Source organism: Pundamilia nyererei, unplaced genomic scaffold (assembly GCF_000239375.1).
Source record: "Pundamilia nyererei isolate P.nyererei 1_Seehausen unplaced genomic scaffold, PunNye1.0 scaffold00070, whole genome shotgun sequence".
In the NCBI taxonomy this organism is placed as follows: domain Eukaryota; kingdom Metazoa; phylum Chordata; class Actinopteri; order Cichliformes; family Cichlidae; genus Pundamilia; species Pundamilia nyererei.
In genome coordinates, this window is record NW_005187471.1 from 1,494,965 (window position 1) to 1,513,142 (window position 18,178).

The following is an 18,178-nucleotide window of genomic DNA, read 5'->3' on the forward strand; positions in this document are numbered from 1 at the left end:
ACCTCTGTCTTACTTTTTCCTCTCCTGTGTTTCTAACCAAACACATGCAACAGCTGGATGCTGCTGAATCAGTCTCTTGGGCAGGAAGTTACATTTCCTGGCAAGCTGCTCTTGAAATGTGGACAGTCAGTTAGAAAAACATGATTACAGGATGACAATCACACACACACACACACACACATCCACACAAACATGTCCACTCACACTCCTTACTGTGCACACTGTGTTAAATATCTGTGTGTATAGCTTGGTAAATGACAGCTTCCCAAACTGATACTGAGCATGTAAACAAACTCCGCTGGTGTTTATAACACTGACCAGCCTACGCGCACACTTACATGGATGTGAATACACCCACCCACAAGTGTCCTCACATGCCTCACTGACACATATTTCAGAAAAAGAGGATTCTCACACACACACACACACACACAGTTAGTTTTTTCGAGGCCTGCTCTGATTTATCACTAGCTAAATATTTTTTTTCTGTTGCACATATTTTAGAGGCAAGGTAGCAGAGGATGCACAGAGGTACACTGCCAGCTTCCAGCTCAAAATCAACAAGCCAAAGCTCCGAGTCAAAATCTGTACAGGAAAAGTGTGGGTTTGTTTTTAAAGTGTCTTGAACATCTTGAGGGGAAAAAAACAAGATTACAAAATATTAACCAAATGCAAGTAGGTGCTTTATTTTTCCATGCTAAATCTATAAATAGAGAAATATCTTAGTCCGGATGATGTTTTCAGTTGAGGGTAAGAACAACCCTCAAGTTTAAGTTTTCTGAGATTAGATTGTTGTGTTTGTTTGGCCTATGCATTAAAAAGCACAAGTAGAAAGTAATGAACTTGAGTCCTTATGTTTGTGGCAACCTGTTGCCTTTTTCCACTTTTCTCTCTCCCATCCTCTCTGACTTTCTTTGGCTCTTCCTCCCATCTCCTTCTTCCACCTAACATAGTTATTTTTTCAACTTGACCTTCACCAGGAAGCATTAAATCTCTTGTCACACTCTCTAATCCTCATTTGTTATCCCATGTGTAATATACCACTGTTTTCTGTCTGTGTGGGTGCATGTGCCGTCATTGGCTGTCACAGCAATAGGCCCGAGGGGCCTCCTGGGGGAGCGGGTCTTTGCGGATGAGAACATTCCCCCAGAGAGTTAGACTATATATATATATCTTAACTTTCTCTCTGTATATGAACTAACTCACTGCACACGCACACAAACACAGACACACATACACATCCTGAGGCACAATTTCAGTGTTGTTATTGAGATCACACAGCGAGAACAGACCTCTGGTATGCCACACTCATACTAAACACAAGAGAGAGAGACAGATTAGTGTGGGTACTGACTTCTGCCCCATGAGGAACAACAGTTGCCTAATAAAGAGGAGTTACTGAGGGGCAGGGATAGCTCAGTAGGTAGAGTGGTGGCCCCATGATCGGAAGGTCGGGGGTTCGATTCCCCTGAACAGCTACCCTGAGGTACCCCTGAGCAAGGTACCATCCCCACACACTGCTCCCCGGGCGCCCAATGGCTGCCCACTGCTTCACTGAGTGAATGGTTTAAATGCAGAGAGGAATTTCCCCACGAGGAATAAATAAAGTGCTCTTTCTTTGGGGGGAAAGGAGTTACTGGAATTTTTTAAAATATAACTTCCCTATGAGATACACAGAAACATAAACACACAAAGATGCAAAGATGACAAACACATGCATAAATACATGTGATTAATTGTTCAAAGTGTCAGTTTTAAACACCCCCTGCTCCATTCCCTGTTTTGTAATTTCTGTCTCCATCTATTTCACTCACTGTTTGATCTTTGCAAATGTCTAATAAACTAAATGCAGTTCTGACCCACTTCTTTGCCTCCGTCTGTAATCCTCACATAAATTATTTACTCTAACTCTTTGAATCCACACACACAAGTTACAGAGTCATGTCTTTGAAAAGAGAATCAAACTTATTCTGTATCCACATTTGTTCATCAGCTCTGCGTCAGTCAACTGTTGAACTGTAATGTTCTGGCAAGAGCACAAAGGTGGAGACAAATAGATACTCTGGCAGACAGCAGTGCCCATGTAAAGTCTTGGCTACATTTTAAGTTATCATTTTCTGTGTCAGCAGCAAAGAATGGGACATCATGTATTAATTAAAGCTGAAGTAAACTTTAAACTCTTTTCTCTAATAAGAAAATCTACAGTAACTTATACTGCATGTTTTAAATGTGACATATAGATATGTAAAACACAGCAGGAGATTTCTGCTGATTGTGCCAGAAGCATAAGCATAAGACCATTAGCTTGAGCAAAGCTGGTGTTTTGATGGTCTAGAGCATGGAGAAAAAAAAAGATCCAGTTCGTTGCTGTAAAAAAAGATATACTATGTAAACCAGATGTCTGTAAACAAGCCAAAACACAGGGGAAGAATCCGAGGATATCTGAGACAATAAATGATTAAGGGACAGTTAAGGTATTTGCGTCCAAAGCCCTCAAGTTAGAAAGAATATATCTGCTTGTTTAAATAAAAGATAGTGTTTTCATACATTTATGTATAAGGAATAACTCAGACAAACACAGAGATGCTTTTTAATTTGTGGAGAAAGTTTGTGAAATTTTCCAACGCTCCTACACAACACAGTTGAGGCTCTTAAAGGAGAAAATGGAAAAGGAACCACGTAAAGAGCATGTGTTCATTTTCAACATTGTATATAATTAATTTGAAGGAGTAAAGTGGTATGTGCTATCTGGCAGAGACTTGATGGTTCTCTTGTTATGTCTGCCGAAATTATTGTCTGGATGAGAACCAGGCTTACAGCACAAATCACTGCACTCTAGACAAACAAAAACGCACATACAGCTGTCAATAGGAAACCACATCTGCAGGCTTGATACAGCATGTCCCAGAATAACAGCATTGGTTTTTGCAGGTCAAAACAGCAGCTAGAGCTGAAAAGAAGTAAGCTGCATGCAAGAAGGTCCTGCTCAGGTTCAGGTAGGGGGAGTTTCCATTGTGAAGGCATATTTTTTCCTCAACGGGGAGCAGAAATGGAGCACAAAGAAAGGCTTATAGTTTGGTTATACTTTGGTTTATAGTTACATAATGCCATTCATCTTAATAATATGACCAAAGTTGATCAATTTGCTTTCTATTACTTTGACCTACTAGGCAACAAATTCTAAGGACCAAATATTTACAAAGATAACTTTTTCCAACACTTGGTAGTGTATCTAGTATATATATATATGCACAGTAGTATACTCTGGAACGATCTACTTTTTTTCTTAGTCTTGCTCCTTGTCTACACAATCAAACATTATATATATATAATGTTTGATTGTGTAGACAAGGAGCAAGACTAAGAAAAAAAGTAGATCGTTCCAGAGTATACTACTGTGCAAAACTTGAGCCACCCCTCATTTCTTTACTTTTTCCAAGTTATTGCTTCACATAGTTTTCAGAAATAGTTCTCCAGGCATCTCGAAGAAAATTTCTTCTATGGATGTTGGCTGTCTTTTGTTCTGTTCTATATTAAGATTACAGTCGATTCCTTCAGTAATGTTGAGTTCGGGGCTATTTTTGTTCTCCACTGTTTTCTATCAAGGTATGCTTTTACCTCATTAGCAGTGTGTTTGCGATAACTCATGCTGAAAAATGAATCCACTGCCAATCAGATGCTTTCCAGATGGTTTTGCATGCTGGATTAAAATCTGATGATATGTTTCTGCATTTACAATTCCACCAACTTTGACAAGATCTTCCACACCATTGGCGTGCAGACGTGACAGAGCCTCCACAGTGTTTTACAGATGGCTGCATGCACTCGCTGTTTTACCTCTCTCCTGACCTCCTCTGTAAATATTAATGATTCAAACAAAAGAATTTCTCACTCTCTTCCACTCCATAAGACCTGTTGCCACTTATTTTCAGTCAGTTCTTGCGTAATTCCACCTTTTCTCCCCATTTCCCTTTCTTTTTGGTAGCCACCCCTACACTGAGACCATTTCTGGTTAAGTTTCAGTGAACAGTAGATGGATCAACTGAAGGGATGTCTGGATTTGTTGGATGCCAACAGCTGCCTAAAATCACTTTATATTGTAAGGTAAAGGCACAGAATAAACCCACACTCAATAAGAGCTGGGATAGGCTCCAGCCACCCCTTACCACCCTGAATGGGATAAGCAGGTAAGAGAATGGACGGCTGCGAGAGGGTCTTACTTGGTGTTCTTACCATAGACGCACAGCTTTAAGTCCTGGCATGAGCTTGAAATAGCAAATATTAGTTGTTCAATAACCAGCTGACTCATAGGTTTGAATAATATCATGGCAGTATGTACTCCAACATCTTTCTTTTGTGAAGCATGTTTGTATAGTTAATGCAGATTAAATAAGATTTAATGAACATGTAAGGGTTGGATAGTTTTCTCTGCAGAGTCATTGCTGATTGTCTGAGACCACTAAAAGACAAGATTTTGGCCAGTTCCTTATAGAAGCACACACATAGGTACACAGAGTCATACAATCTGATTTTACTTAAGACATTAGTTATTCTAATATTCATTAAATAATAAATAAATTTTCTGAATAACATTATTTGAAACGTAACTATTTTTTTCTGATCAATCCACCATATACAACTAAGGAGATAAATACTCAATCAAGTCCAACAGTACTGCAAAGTTCACTCCACTCCAGTCTTCCACCGACTCTTCCAGTGCTGCACCGGCTGTTGCCCCGGCCCTTTTCACATCTCTCATGAAAGGGTGATATGTGAATAGCTTGACGCCTCATTAGGAACAAAACAGAAACGACTAGGACCCCAGGACACGCGGACACACACACACACACACACGCACGCACACACACGCACTGTATAGCCCCTTAGGGAAGGTGTTGAGGGCAGAGGAGAGGATGTTTTTGTGCTTCTGAGCAGATGAAGGAAAACGGTGACTCACATCTTCTCTTATCCTTACATGTTTCCTGGTTAAAACAGCTTGACCTTATAAGGCTAAGACACACAGTCTTGATCTCTCTCTCACACAAACACACACAAGAACACCTTACTGTTCCACTGCAGAGGGCAGAAAAAACAAGCTGTAAATATTCAACACTGTAGCCCACATGAGAAGATGATGAAAGCTGGCATCAGCTTCAAAACACCAAAAACTGCAGATACCAACAAACACAGTCAAATATACCTGTGTAAAATAGATGCAAACAAACAAATACATCCATGCATAGATGCACATAGACCACCACACACACACACGCACGCACCTGTCCATTATGCCTTGCCTGCAACCCATAATGACCCAGTCCTTGTATAGCCACTTATTTAACAAACACATTTGTAGTGATGTCACACTTTTGGCTGGATTTTGCTAATGCACAAGGAGTCACATAAATCAGACATTAGGCGCGCGCACACACGCACGCACACACACACACACACACACACACACACACACACACACACACACACACACACGCTGGATAAAAAGACAAAGGACACATAAATAAATCTAATGTAATGTGCCAAGACAGCTGACCTGGATTTCACTAGTCGTCAGTTTATTCCTGCTACCACCTGCAGCCCAAGACCCAACGGCAACTAGCTTACACCACCTACTTCCAACAAGAAATCTGGCAGCTGAACACAAACATCAATCACACACAAACCAAAGGAAATAATATGAAAAGGAAAATGTTTTGCGTTTGGAGCAACAGGACTTAAAATCACTTACTTAAAACATGAATATATCCTAACCAAACTGCACATTTTACCCTTATTACTAATAATAATACAGTAATACACAACACACTGTAATGTATCTCTGGCTTATTCCTTACACATGAAGCGACTTCTCAAACCAAATTCATTCCATCTGTGTAGGAGTGTCGGTGTAAAGTGGGAAAACAGCATCCAAGTGAAGTAGTTTGTTTATTACAATCTCACACACAGCTGGATCACTGTTATTACTTTTTTCTCCTTTTTCCTTTTGTCTCTGCGTCCCTTTTTTCCTTCTTTCTTTTGTAAAGCTTTGAAACGTTGCCAGTGAACGTAACGCCAGAATCGCCCAGGTTCCTCTTGTCATTGATTATTGATATACTCCTCAATAATACAAAAAAGTAAGCTTAATGTAAAATTAGAAAACCCAATGCATTTGCACTGCAGTTTTTCAGGTTATTATGTGTCATTAAAATTTGTTAAGCAACACTTAGTGAACATATTTAGTTATTTCAGTTTGCAACTTTTTAACTTTTTAGAGCCCAAATGGTCCAAAGAATAGGCTTATATATACCAAATATATCAAGTTTACAAATTCAGTATCAATGTTTAAATGTTTTGTAGTTAAACTCAGTACTCTTGTACTAGCTCAAGGATATCCAGCATGAATATTCTGTGTTCAGGAAGTTGTTATGAACAGTTAACTGGCCTCAAACAATCTTTATTTGCTTACAGAGGCTTTAGCCGACCTTGATGGAGACTGTGTTACTATGCAGTAAAGCATTATCAAAGCTAGACCACTACAAAAATAGCCAGTCATTAAGAGGAGCTGAGTGTTCATATATATTTGGAGCAGTCCAAAACTACACATCATGGAGCCAGTCCCAAGCCCATTCCCAGACCCAACGCTGGTTGGATATAAATTTCTTGTTCAAGAAACATCTGAACTCAGACATTCCCCAAATACCAGAGTGTTTCTACAATAACAAATATCATTCAACAACGACACAATGACCAAATCTCTCCAAATAAGCCACAGGAGGCACACACAGCTCAAAACCATCATATGAGAGTCCAAAGCTTAAACTGCAAACTGGCTAATTGTGACAAGGTCAGCATGACCCATTGCTGAGTATAGACTTACAGTGATAGGTGTTGTGGAGAGGTGTGCCTTTAGCGCTTCTGAAATGACATGTTTGTACATAAGCACACACATTAGTGAGTGTGAATCAGACTTGAGAGAGGAGAAAGTGAGGGAGAGGCAAAAGCAGACTTTCAAATCCTGCCAGGTATTTGATTTCCAATCATTTTCGCCATTATTCAGTGAACAAAAGGCAAAAGCTACAAACCACATAAAACCACCTTTCAGGGAGAGGCAAGAGGTATGACTTTATTTTTCCCCCTTTACATAAGTGTCTTCTCTTTTATATTCACCTAAAACTTAGTAGTAACATACTATCAATAGTGTTAGATGTTCTAATTCACTGAAATCAGTTGGCTTTTAACAAATGTGGATTTATTAGAGAATGAAATAAAAATGTTATGTTTTCACATTCATTTTAAAGCTCACCCCACGGCTTTTTAAAAATCACAAAATATTAAATGTTAATTGCAAATCTCTTTAAAAAGCCTTACGGATGTACAGAGTTCACATCTGTCATTATGACTTTCATGGAAATATAGTATAGACTCAAAAAAAGGATCTTAAAGGCATAGAATCAGTGGTGTAAAGTATATATAATTTCACAGGCAGACATAAAAAATAATTAAAAAAACAAAACAAAACAATTTGTTCTCACTTTCCTCAAGACATCTTCTGGATGTCCAAACATAATGTCTTTGAGACATTTGTGCGCTCATCTAGGTCGATACATGCAGGCAGCACGACTGTGTTTATAATGAGAGAAAGAGTAGAGATCTCCAGATTTTAACAGAAATCCATATAAGTGCATGTTTAGACTGAAGAGCCAGAGCTAGACTAACTAGTCTGACGGTTGTCTATGTGTGTAGGTATGTGCGCTTATGTGTGTGTATGTGTGTGTTGACTGCTGTCCCTGTCCATCAGAGGGTCATATGAGGAGCAGATTAGGGTTTCTAACCGCAAACCCCTGTCGCCACAACCCCGACGTCACGAGTCAGCGAGGAGTCATCGTGTTCCGAACCACCGGTGACTCACCCCTCCTCATCTCGCTACATGCACACCAATACGCACACACAGAAAACCCCACATCTAAATCAGGACTTAGTGGTACAACCCATGTTCGTCAACCATTCGGCAAGACCAACATTTCAACAAGTCGATTTGAGCCAGAACTGATGACTGCCATTAGTTAAAGTATGACTACAACTAAAACTGTTTTCACGCATGCATTGCAACCCTTTGCTATGTCCGCTCTAGAGTAAAAAGCCTGTACAATGCCCGATTGTGCTCATGGGAACTGTCTAGTGAATTCACATCGAGCGAGTGGCCAATATGTCTCCTGTGCTAGCCAGCTAATACCCTCTCTTAAATCAAACAGAGTATTCCCAATGGTGAGATCGCATTGGATGTGGACTTTCTCCCGCACTGCGCTACATGTGAGAAAGGAGCACCTCGAACAGCATCCTGGCCCGATTCTCCCATTTTTATTATTCTGTATAGGCATTGTTTCATTTGTTTAAAGTTATTCACCATTTAGTAAGTGGCCAACTCTGTAGAAAGAACCATCAGACACATTAATAATTAAATACACAAATAAAAAATTATTATGTAGTCTAATTTTCTAAAAATGTATAATTTTATGTCTGAAGGGAATTTGGTATCTTACTGTGAAGCCTTCCAAATACTATGAGCCCAAGATGAAAACTCAAATGAGTCTTTGGCTTGGACAGGATGGCTAAGGTTTCCTTTTTAAACACACCTCACAATACTTTACCAAACCTATAATCAAGATTTCCATGATGCATACTTGGAAGGCAAATGTGGTATAAATTATATAAATGATCCTCTAATTTATCCTTTAGTGGATTATGTCAGCCGGTAGGACCCTGACTAACCGCTCTACATAAGAGTCATTAATAAACTGACCTATTAGCTAAAGGGATTGCTGTTCTTTGGATTAATAAAAAAAAAAAAAAAAAAAATCTTCAGACTTACAGTAAATCCTCCACAAAGATGTAACGTCCAGCTGTTTTTCCACATCTATGGTGTGCCAAAAAGTGTTTAGCTGCACATTTTCAGCACAACCAGAATCTAGCACCAAGTGGCAAGCTGTCACTTTAAGCCTGTTAGGAGGGAGGGGGGCATTTACAACCCGACACACAAGCGAGACTATAAAACTGGACTCTCTTCACCTCTCTCTCAACCCTTCTCCCTCCTTTCTATTAAACCAGCGGTTGTGCAAAACCTCAACAGAAAGAAAAAAGAAATTAGTGCATGTAGTGGGAGCAATAAAGACACTACATGAGGAATTAACAGATATTAAACAGCTTACAGGATTCATTACAGCTGGAGATGAAAGTAGGACCAAAGCAACTGAACTGCTCTTTTATAAGGAATTAACCCTAAAAATAAATGTTTTGGCACAAACACACATAAAAAAAAATTCCAAATCTGCCTCTGTCTCACACACAGCCACACACACACACACACACACATGCACGCCACATCCGCTGTTACCAGGTTATTTTCTTCCCTAGTGTTTAGAGTCTATTCTCGGAGTCATGTTTGTGTATGTGACCCCTCCGAATGCCTTTTCATCTCAAGAGCACATGTTTGTGAGTTTTTCTGTACGTAAGTGCATCAAGCAAAAACAAGGCCATGTTTATGCATTTAAATCCATATAAATTTTCAAAATCGTCATTCACAGCTACATAAAAATGTTCCCTTTTTCTTCCCAGCTCCTGCTTACTACCTCCACTTCCTTCTCGCTCCTTCTCCTTTACTTGTCATATAAACCTCTCTTTAGTGTTATCTATCCTTTAAAGTCCTTAAAGACAACTTAAAAATCTAAAGTATCTTTCCATTTCTGTCCACTCTTCCTTCATGTTTTTCTGGGGCCTTACTTGATATTTTATTTCATCTGCTTGGAAGCCGCACACCAGCAGCAGGGCTTTTCATTCACTTACCCCTGAACCCTCAGTGGCTGCCAAGTGGAACAAATGCTGGCTGGAATATGGCTTTATCTGAGCATGTGGTTGAGCTGCTGAGGCAAAGCTCAGGGTTTAGGTCTAGACTTCAGAAGCAGCTCCTCCTTTACTGTACATTGCATTTGCCACGGTATAAATATACAACTCAGTTTGAATCATGCTGGGCATAGACGCCACCACAGTGGGTTTTACATTAAACAATCAAGATGTGATTGAAATGCAGACTTTAAGCTGTAATTCAGGGGGTTTTACAAAAACTGTTTACAAATAGCTTCCATTTTTATACATAGATCCCCATTTTCGACGGTGAAAACTGACTGGACATATTAACTGTACTTTCATTTATGCAGAGAGAAACACAGAGGGACGTATACTGCACATTCATTCAAAATGAAGATTAAAAAATAATTTTTGCCACTTTTATTTGCAATCTTTGGCAATTATCAGCAGAAATTGCAAAATATAAGCACGTATCACGTTTTTGCTTTTCATTAGATCATTTCCTCAACGTTACATAAACATTTCTTTACTTTCAAGGAAAATTAATGTTATAAGTACTGTGATTTTTCTTACAGGTGAGTAAACAAATAAGTAAAAGAGGCAAAACTGTGCCTCAAAGCAAGAAGGTTGAAGCAGAATAGAAACAGAGAATAAAACCCCAACACCCACCCACCCACCCACACAAAGAAAACACACAAAGATAATATAATAACACACAATGAGCTTGTTTGTCCAACCAGTTTAGAAAACTGGGTTGGTCACACCAAAGATTCAGAGTAAACATAAGAAAAGGAGAGGCTGAGAGCGCTATTTTTCCTGTCTTCCTAATATAGCTGCAGACTGCATTTATGTGTATCACCAGTGTATGTGCGTGTGTGCGTGTGTGCGTGTGCATGTGCGTGTGCGTGTGTGTACGAGCGCACGCATGTGTGCGTAGGTTTGTGCATGTGTGTGCATGCAAGTGCATATCTAGTTGTAATATGGCTGCACAATAAGCAAAGATTTACTACATGAGCTGACTTGAGTATGGCTTATTACACCTCAACAATGTCAAACCAGGACTTAAAATAGAGCTAAGGAGGGACGCTACCTGCCTCTGCTGTCCTCAGGCACACATACACACACGCACGGACATACAAGTGTTCACAAACACAATTTTTTGACAGGCTACCCAGTCCTGCAGGCAAAGGCTCACAAAGTTGAGGTCATTTCATGTGAGACTACTCTGTACATGAGAAAAGTTCAGCATCAAGGGCAACTCACACACACTCACACACACTTCCTGTTTCTTACTGTCACCTGGAGGCTGAAGAAAACAACAAAGCCTCTGGTTATGGGCCAGCAAGACATATAAAGACAATGGCTACAGCATGTGTGACTCACATGCACACACACAGACAACCTCCCTTGGGTTAGGCTCCGAAAAGAAAATTCCCTCATTATAGCAGCATAGCAGTAGTTCAAAGGCAAAGTGGGAACGCTGTCCTGTTACTATGGCTCTAACTGGCTTAAAGCCTGTATCATCACAGTGACTACTGTCACAATTCATCATACTTACACGCTGACCAACAGCCCAGCAACACAGTCATGCACACAGTCACATTGCCTGCCAACAGTGATGTCAATTATAGAATAGCCTCGGTGGATCATCAGCAAGCGACTGTGTCAAGTCATGAGCTTAGTGAGCTCAGATAAAAAGTTGATTTGCAGATCTTTTTAGACAAAAAAAACCCCATAAGAGATGAAAATAACATTAAACTGCAGACAGAAAGCTGATGCAAAAAATATATACATACATGTAAATTAGCTTCTCTTGAGCTGATTCTTTTAAGTGAAGTAGGAGTGAGTTACCGACCTCAAAAGCTCACCAACTCTATTTTCAAGTCTATAAAGTTAAACCCCCTGCAAACCTTTCTCAGAGCACTGTACCACAATAGAGCTGTAGTAACTAGGTAACATGCAGTAAAATGTAGCACCAGCATGTACAGCTCTGAAAGGGACAGACAGGATTTTTAATTGAATTTAGAATTAGACTGGGTATGGAGAAAGGTGTGAGCTTACCAGACCTCTGTAGCCCCTCGCTTGAGGGAGCAGCTAGAGGCTACATTAGCATTTACTGGCGTAACACACTTGAATCCCCGGCTGAACTGTCAGTGCTGGTCCATCCTATCCATCCAAGAGTCTTTCAGCAGGGCTGTGGATAATCATAGGCAACGGATGAATCCTAATCATTTTAATGATCTCCTTGACCGATCTTCCAGCAACTAGGACACGAAGATTAAATTATATATAGAGACCTCACATTCCCCAAAGGAAGAAGCCTTCCAGTCTCTGTGAAACTTAAAACTCTGATGATTAACCAACCACAGACTAAAATGTGAATATGTACGAGGTTGCACGTGCAGTACTTTATTGCACTACTGTACCAATTATTTATGAATTAAATCAATAGATTTTACCATTAAATTCTTAACATTATTTGACGACTCTACTGCTTTTAATTGGCAATAAAATCTACAAAAAGAAGGACTGAAATATAAACCTCAAAGAGTATGAAGTAAGTGTCACTATTTGGAATCACTATGAGGAATGACGTGCTCTGCAGTGTGCAGCTACTGCGTAAGGTAGGTCAGAGAACGACTAACCACACTGAAGACTTGTTAACTCTCCCTTATCCGGAGTAGTGCAGCACACACAAGTAGCAAATGTTTCTAACAGCTAAGTCAAGTCCTCTCCTTGTGCACTACTACAAAGACGTGTTGTTGGTTTATGCCTCAATGCTTCAACATGTGCAAGTGTGTGCGCATGTTCCCATAAAAGTTGAGAAGGCAGTAAATGCAATATGTCAAGTAGGCGTATCCCTGTCTTTCCCAAAATATTAGCTGCCAGTAAATGCTATAAATGTAAATGAGTCCGTGTTACCTTTCCATATAACATGAACAGGCAGTGAGAACTATGATTCCGAAATTTCCAGTCAGTGTTCCTAAGCTCCAGACAGACACTGGAGGCAGACACACAGTCATCCTGTGAGTATACTGCCAAGTCTTCCAAGTGCATGCTTCACATCTGTTTGCTGTTACACGTATGCAAGCACACGCAGACAAAGCAGCGGACCGTACGAAAGGCACAAGCACACACTGACACCTACACTTGCACAGTTTGTTGCAAGAGAGGTCTGCAAACCCCACATAAACCGCCCGCACAAGTTCATGGACCAAAGCTGCAAGTAAGAAAAGAGCGTGAATATTTACAAATAAATATAATAAGGAGTTTGAAAATGAATTTTGAACACTTGAAATCGAGGAGACGACTCGACCTCGCAGCTAAAGTTGTGTCTACTTCTGAGTTTTAGAAGTATAAAAAAGCAAATTAATCAGGCAGAATGACAAGTTTTATATATATTTCTTTGTATTCAAATTCATGTAAACAGGAAACAAAGGTATACACTCTACCCATTTTCCCTTATACATTAACAGTCTTGAGGTGTAATTTCTCACTACTGGAAATGCATAGTCACAAACGCACACTTCTGGTCCCTCAGGATTTGGCTCTTTGAGCAACAGTTACAGTGTGACTGTTTTAGCCTTTGAAGTCAGGAGTCAGTAAACCTCTGGGAAACTGGCTTCGATACTCGCTCAGTCTCCACCCCTCACTTTGCAACTACAGAGAAGCTTTCCAAAAAGCCTCATTATAAAGTCAAGAGGGGAACTTCTAGTTAAAGTGATCTATTCAAAAAGGCCTTGGGCCTTTGTGTCAAGTTAAGTCCAAAGATTTCATCTTCTTTTAGGAAATACTGGCTCACTTCAAAAGCATCAGTCATTCGTTTCAGTCTATAAAAGCTTCCCATCATTTCAGCTCTTTCTCCCTATGACACACTGCACTGTTTGGGATTAAGACTGGGTTTTAGCAAAGAGAGATATTCCGACTGCGAAATAGAGGAAGTCCATCATGCTTAGAGAAACAGAAAGGAAAGGAGAGGTACTCTGACATTTTGAGGGGGAAAAACGACACATGCAGTTCTTTTTGTCATAGCTACTCAGTTCCTAATGTATTCATATATCCCTTCAGAAACAGCTACAAATGCTAGAAAGAAAGCAAGAAAGCAAGAAAGCAAGAAAGAAATGCAGTTTATTTTTCTTTACCTGTAAAGATTGCAAAATTAGAAGGGATGAAAAGAGAACCCACTGGCTAAACAGAGGCAATCTATAATCATTCATCTTGACTAAAAAGGGAAGGTTTTGGATTCCCGGAGACAGACACAACAAAGACAGAAGACTTTGTGTGTCTGCCACTATAACATGACGTATGAGAAAAGAGTCTGACAGTGCGCTAGGGTGTGATTAATATGCTCTAAGTTTATGTCACATCCATAGGAGGCTGAGGAAAAGGAGGGCATCCAGAGGGCAGCGTTGGCATCCTCAAGTGCTCAGCCTATATATATATATATAAGCTGTGATGCCTGGGGGTAAAGTGGTCTGCATTCCACCGATGCAGCTTAAATGATGGATATCTTAGATACCTACACTCAGTGTCATGGTCTCTAGTTCTTAACAGCTTGCCTTGCCAGGAATCTTAACACTCAACTTCTATCCTCACCTCCTTTGCCCCTTCAAACCCATGAAAGCCAGAAAATATACAGTTCGATTCCCATTCTTCTAGACATGCAACAGAAACAAAGAGATACAATGGATTTTCCCCATTGCACAGACTGTCAATTCTTTTCTTCAATTATTTAAAAAACAAAGGAAAAATAAGAATATTTTCTTGTTCATCTTGTTTATTTTCTAGTTTACGTCATATTCACGACGTGTTACACAGCTGGGTACACAAATCAGGATTGAAACTAATAACTGCTCTTGTTATAAGTTTATCCGTCGATGATTTTCTCGACCAGCAACAATGACTACGGCAAGTTTTAGCTGCTCTGTGTCCTCAGCACTGCATGCAAAATTGATCTCTAGCTGGTAGGTTTTTTTTCACCATTAAAATCCACTCTGATGATTTCACAGCATCAAAGACACGCACATTAAATATAAAAACAGTCTGCCTCTGCAGTTATTGTCCACCTGTCTTTTGAAAATTGGATGTGGGGTTGAAGTGTATTGCTGTGAATCGAGGACTATGTATTGGCATGCAAGGTAGCAGCTAGCAAGTCTGCCAAAGGCATTAACCTGGCCTCAAGGCTCCACAGATCCCAATCTGATCGAGGACCCTGGATGTGCTGGAGAAAGTCTGATGAAAGATATGCTACATCCTAGTGCCAGACACCGCTGGGCCCCCCAGACAACTTGTGTACAGACTCCAGTGGGTTTGACTAGTTAGGCTGCAGTTTTAATGTTGCCTCTGGGCTTTGTAAATAGTAATAATGCATAAAAATGCTGAGTGCTTAATTACTTTTCCTTGTAAGTGGTAAATGCACTGGTTCTTATATAGCTCTTTTCTACTCTGAGTACTCAAAGCACTTTCGCAACTTGCCTCATTCACCCATTCACACACATTTATACTCCTAAGGATTAGAAACACATACAAATTCACCCAGATAGTTTTGAGTGATCTTACAAAAATTCAACATACAACACTGAGAAAACACCTTCAACCTGCAGAGCAAAAGAAATTCCCTTTTCAACTGAAATGATGATCTGAAAGTTGATGGAGACGAGCCGGAAAATGAGAAGGCTCTATCTTCTGTTTCGACTGTTTCTTCGCTCCGACCCCTAACAATAAAGTTCAGCTTTCATTTGTTTGGCTGTATTCATATATGCATGCGTGTGCTTAAACATACACTGTCTGAACTCCAGGGCATGTGAACACAAACTGTACGAATTATGTGAAGGAGCCTGAATTTTAAACGCCGAAACAATTTTTAAGCATCTTTACAGTTTACATTATGATGAGTCGTCTTGTATGAGTACAGTGCATGCGAGGGAAAGTAGGAACTTTCTTTCTTTGTGTATTTGTGTGTTTTGGCCTTGAACTATGGGAATGAGTTTATCAACAACAACAACAACGACGACGCAATCCAAGCCCTCCCTGAGGAAATGAATGTTAAAAGCCACTCTGGTTCCCATGAGCACTCTGCCCACGCATACTGTCACTAGATTGTGTTGGTTTCTATTGTGAAACTCTATACAATGTTGCTACAAATAAACCCATATATCACTGCTTAATCACAACGTTACCATGACGAAATTGCAGAGTAATTACACACATGGGCCACATCAATGTAGTCAACATGCACTTCAGTGTTTCTGAGATGAACTCAGTCTTTAATCAGGTTGCAATGAGAAAGTAGAGACTGGCAAAGCCAGTACATGGGGTTGTATTATTATTCTAATTGTAGGTCATTTTAATGTTTAGTATGTATGCATGCCACACTCTCTGTGACTTATAAACATACTTTTGCAATCTAGCTTTACAAATTACCGCAGTGGGTCTGTGCACTAAACTAAAAGGCACTAAACATGACTGATCAAAAACAGAGCCATTTTATGTGCACACTATTGCATAAAACAAGTACGGCTAAAACTAAATCTAGATGTTTTCAATCAAGAAGCTTTTGCTAATTAACCACAAACACAAAACCTTTGCTAGCCTTAAAGAACTATTTAGCTGCAGCCATGCTGGCATGAAAAAAATTGGTAAACGCAGGTGTTACTAATGACATTAATGTAGGATCTGTTCCATTTAGGTACAAAACCCTGCTAATGTGATTAGCCACATCTGTCTTTACCTATAATTTCATGCTGTGAAATAGGTCTATTGTTCCTAAAGGATCAGTGCGCACATTTGTCCAACATTAAAAGCCTCTGTAAATGCCAGTAATTCCCTTTATTAATGGCTACAAACAGCTGCGAGGGACAGCAAGCTTTTAGTGCCACAAAATGTGGCAGAAGTATTTAAATTAGGGTAAATTAGAGCCCTCACTTTGGATTAGTATTTAATACCAGGTGATATACTGAAGGGTTGATAACAACAGAGAAAATACTTAGTGTATATTACTGCTGTAACCTTCATGCTCCATGAATATTGTGAGCACATATAAATTAATTATCAACATGTGAAAAAGAAAGTTTTCATATGCTTCTCTACACCTCTGCTGCCTCTACAGGAATTAAAAGGGTAAGTGGGATCCAGAAAAACGTCATCAGCAATACAGATTTGGCGTTTTGCTGGTCTGAAGCATTCAGGTGTGTGTTAACACAATGTCACAATCTTCCCAGGAGTCACAGGAAGTTTACGCCAAGGTCAGTCTGCGCAATGCTCAAAGAAACTGATCAAGAACTACATCTTAGACTCTACAGGCCTGAGTTCACATGTTAAATGTAAAAGCTGATGACAGTGCATACAGAAAAAGCTTGAATAATTATGGTTTGATTGGAAGGAACAGATGACCACCAAAATAGAGATGCACAGTGCCATGTTTGGTGAAAACCAAACGCCGCATATCGGCATAAAAACCTCATACCAATCAACAACTGACTGTTTGTTTGGCAGCCACGGTACTTGAGCATCTTGCAGTCATTGAGTCAATCATGAATTTCTCTGTAAACCAAAGTATTCTAGAATAAAATGTGAAGGCATCTGTCTGACAGCTTAAAAGCTTTGTCCCAACCGGGTCATAACAGGCCAGGAAATCTACAAAAGATTGGCTGAAAAAGAAAATAATTAAGGTGTTGCAACAGCCCAGTCAAAGTCCAGACCTCAGCCTGACTGAAATGTAATGGGACCTTAAGAGATCCGTGCATAAACGAATGCCCACTGTAAGGAATGAAGCAGTGCTGTAAAAACGAGTGGGCCAAAATTCCTTGACAATGATGTGAGAAACTGATAAAGTCAGGTCTTGTGTGGAAAAAGCTCAGTTAGACAGCTCCAGTGGTTATCTTCCAAATAACAGACGTGGATACAAAATCTTCCCTTTGTGTTAATATGCCTCCCCTATGAGTCAGCAAGCAAACACTAAGCAAAGAGGGAGTTTGCAAAACTCTCTGTTGCACATTGCAGCTGGGACTGGATATATTACAAGCTGTACTGTTAACTGTGCAAAGAGTGACAATGGCTGACTACAGATAAAAGGGTGATCTGCTTGAATTTGGCTTCCACATCATGCGTCCTAAAAAGAAAAAAAAAAAACAAAGAACAAAGCCAATGAAGCTACAAAGAAATCAAAAAAAATGAAAGAAAGATGGGCAGCAAAGAAAGATTGTACAGGCTGTACGTTGAGTGTGCAGGTGATACAGCCACAGCTGCAGATGTACAACAAGCTTTGATTCACTGCAGTTCAAACACATAGCAGGAGAATCACCTCACTGATGAAAGAGCG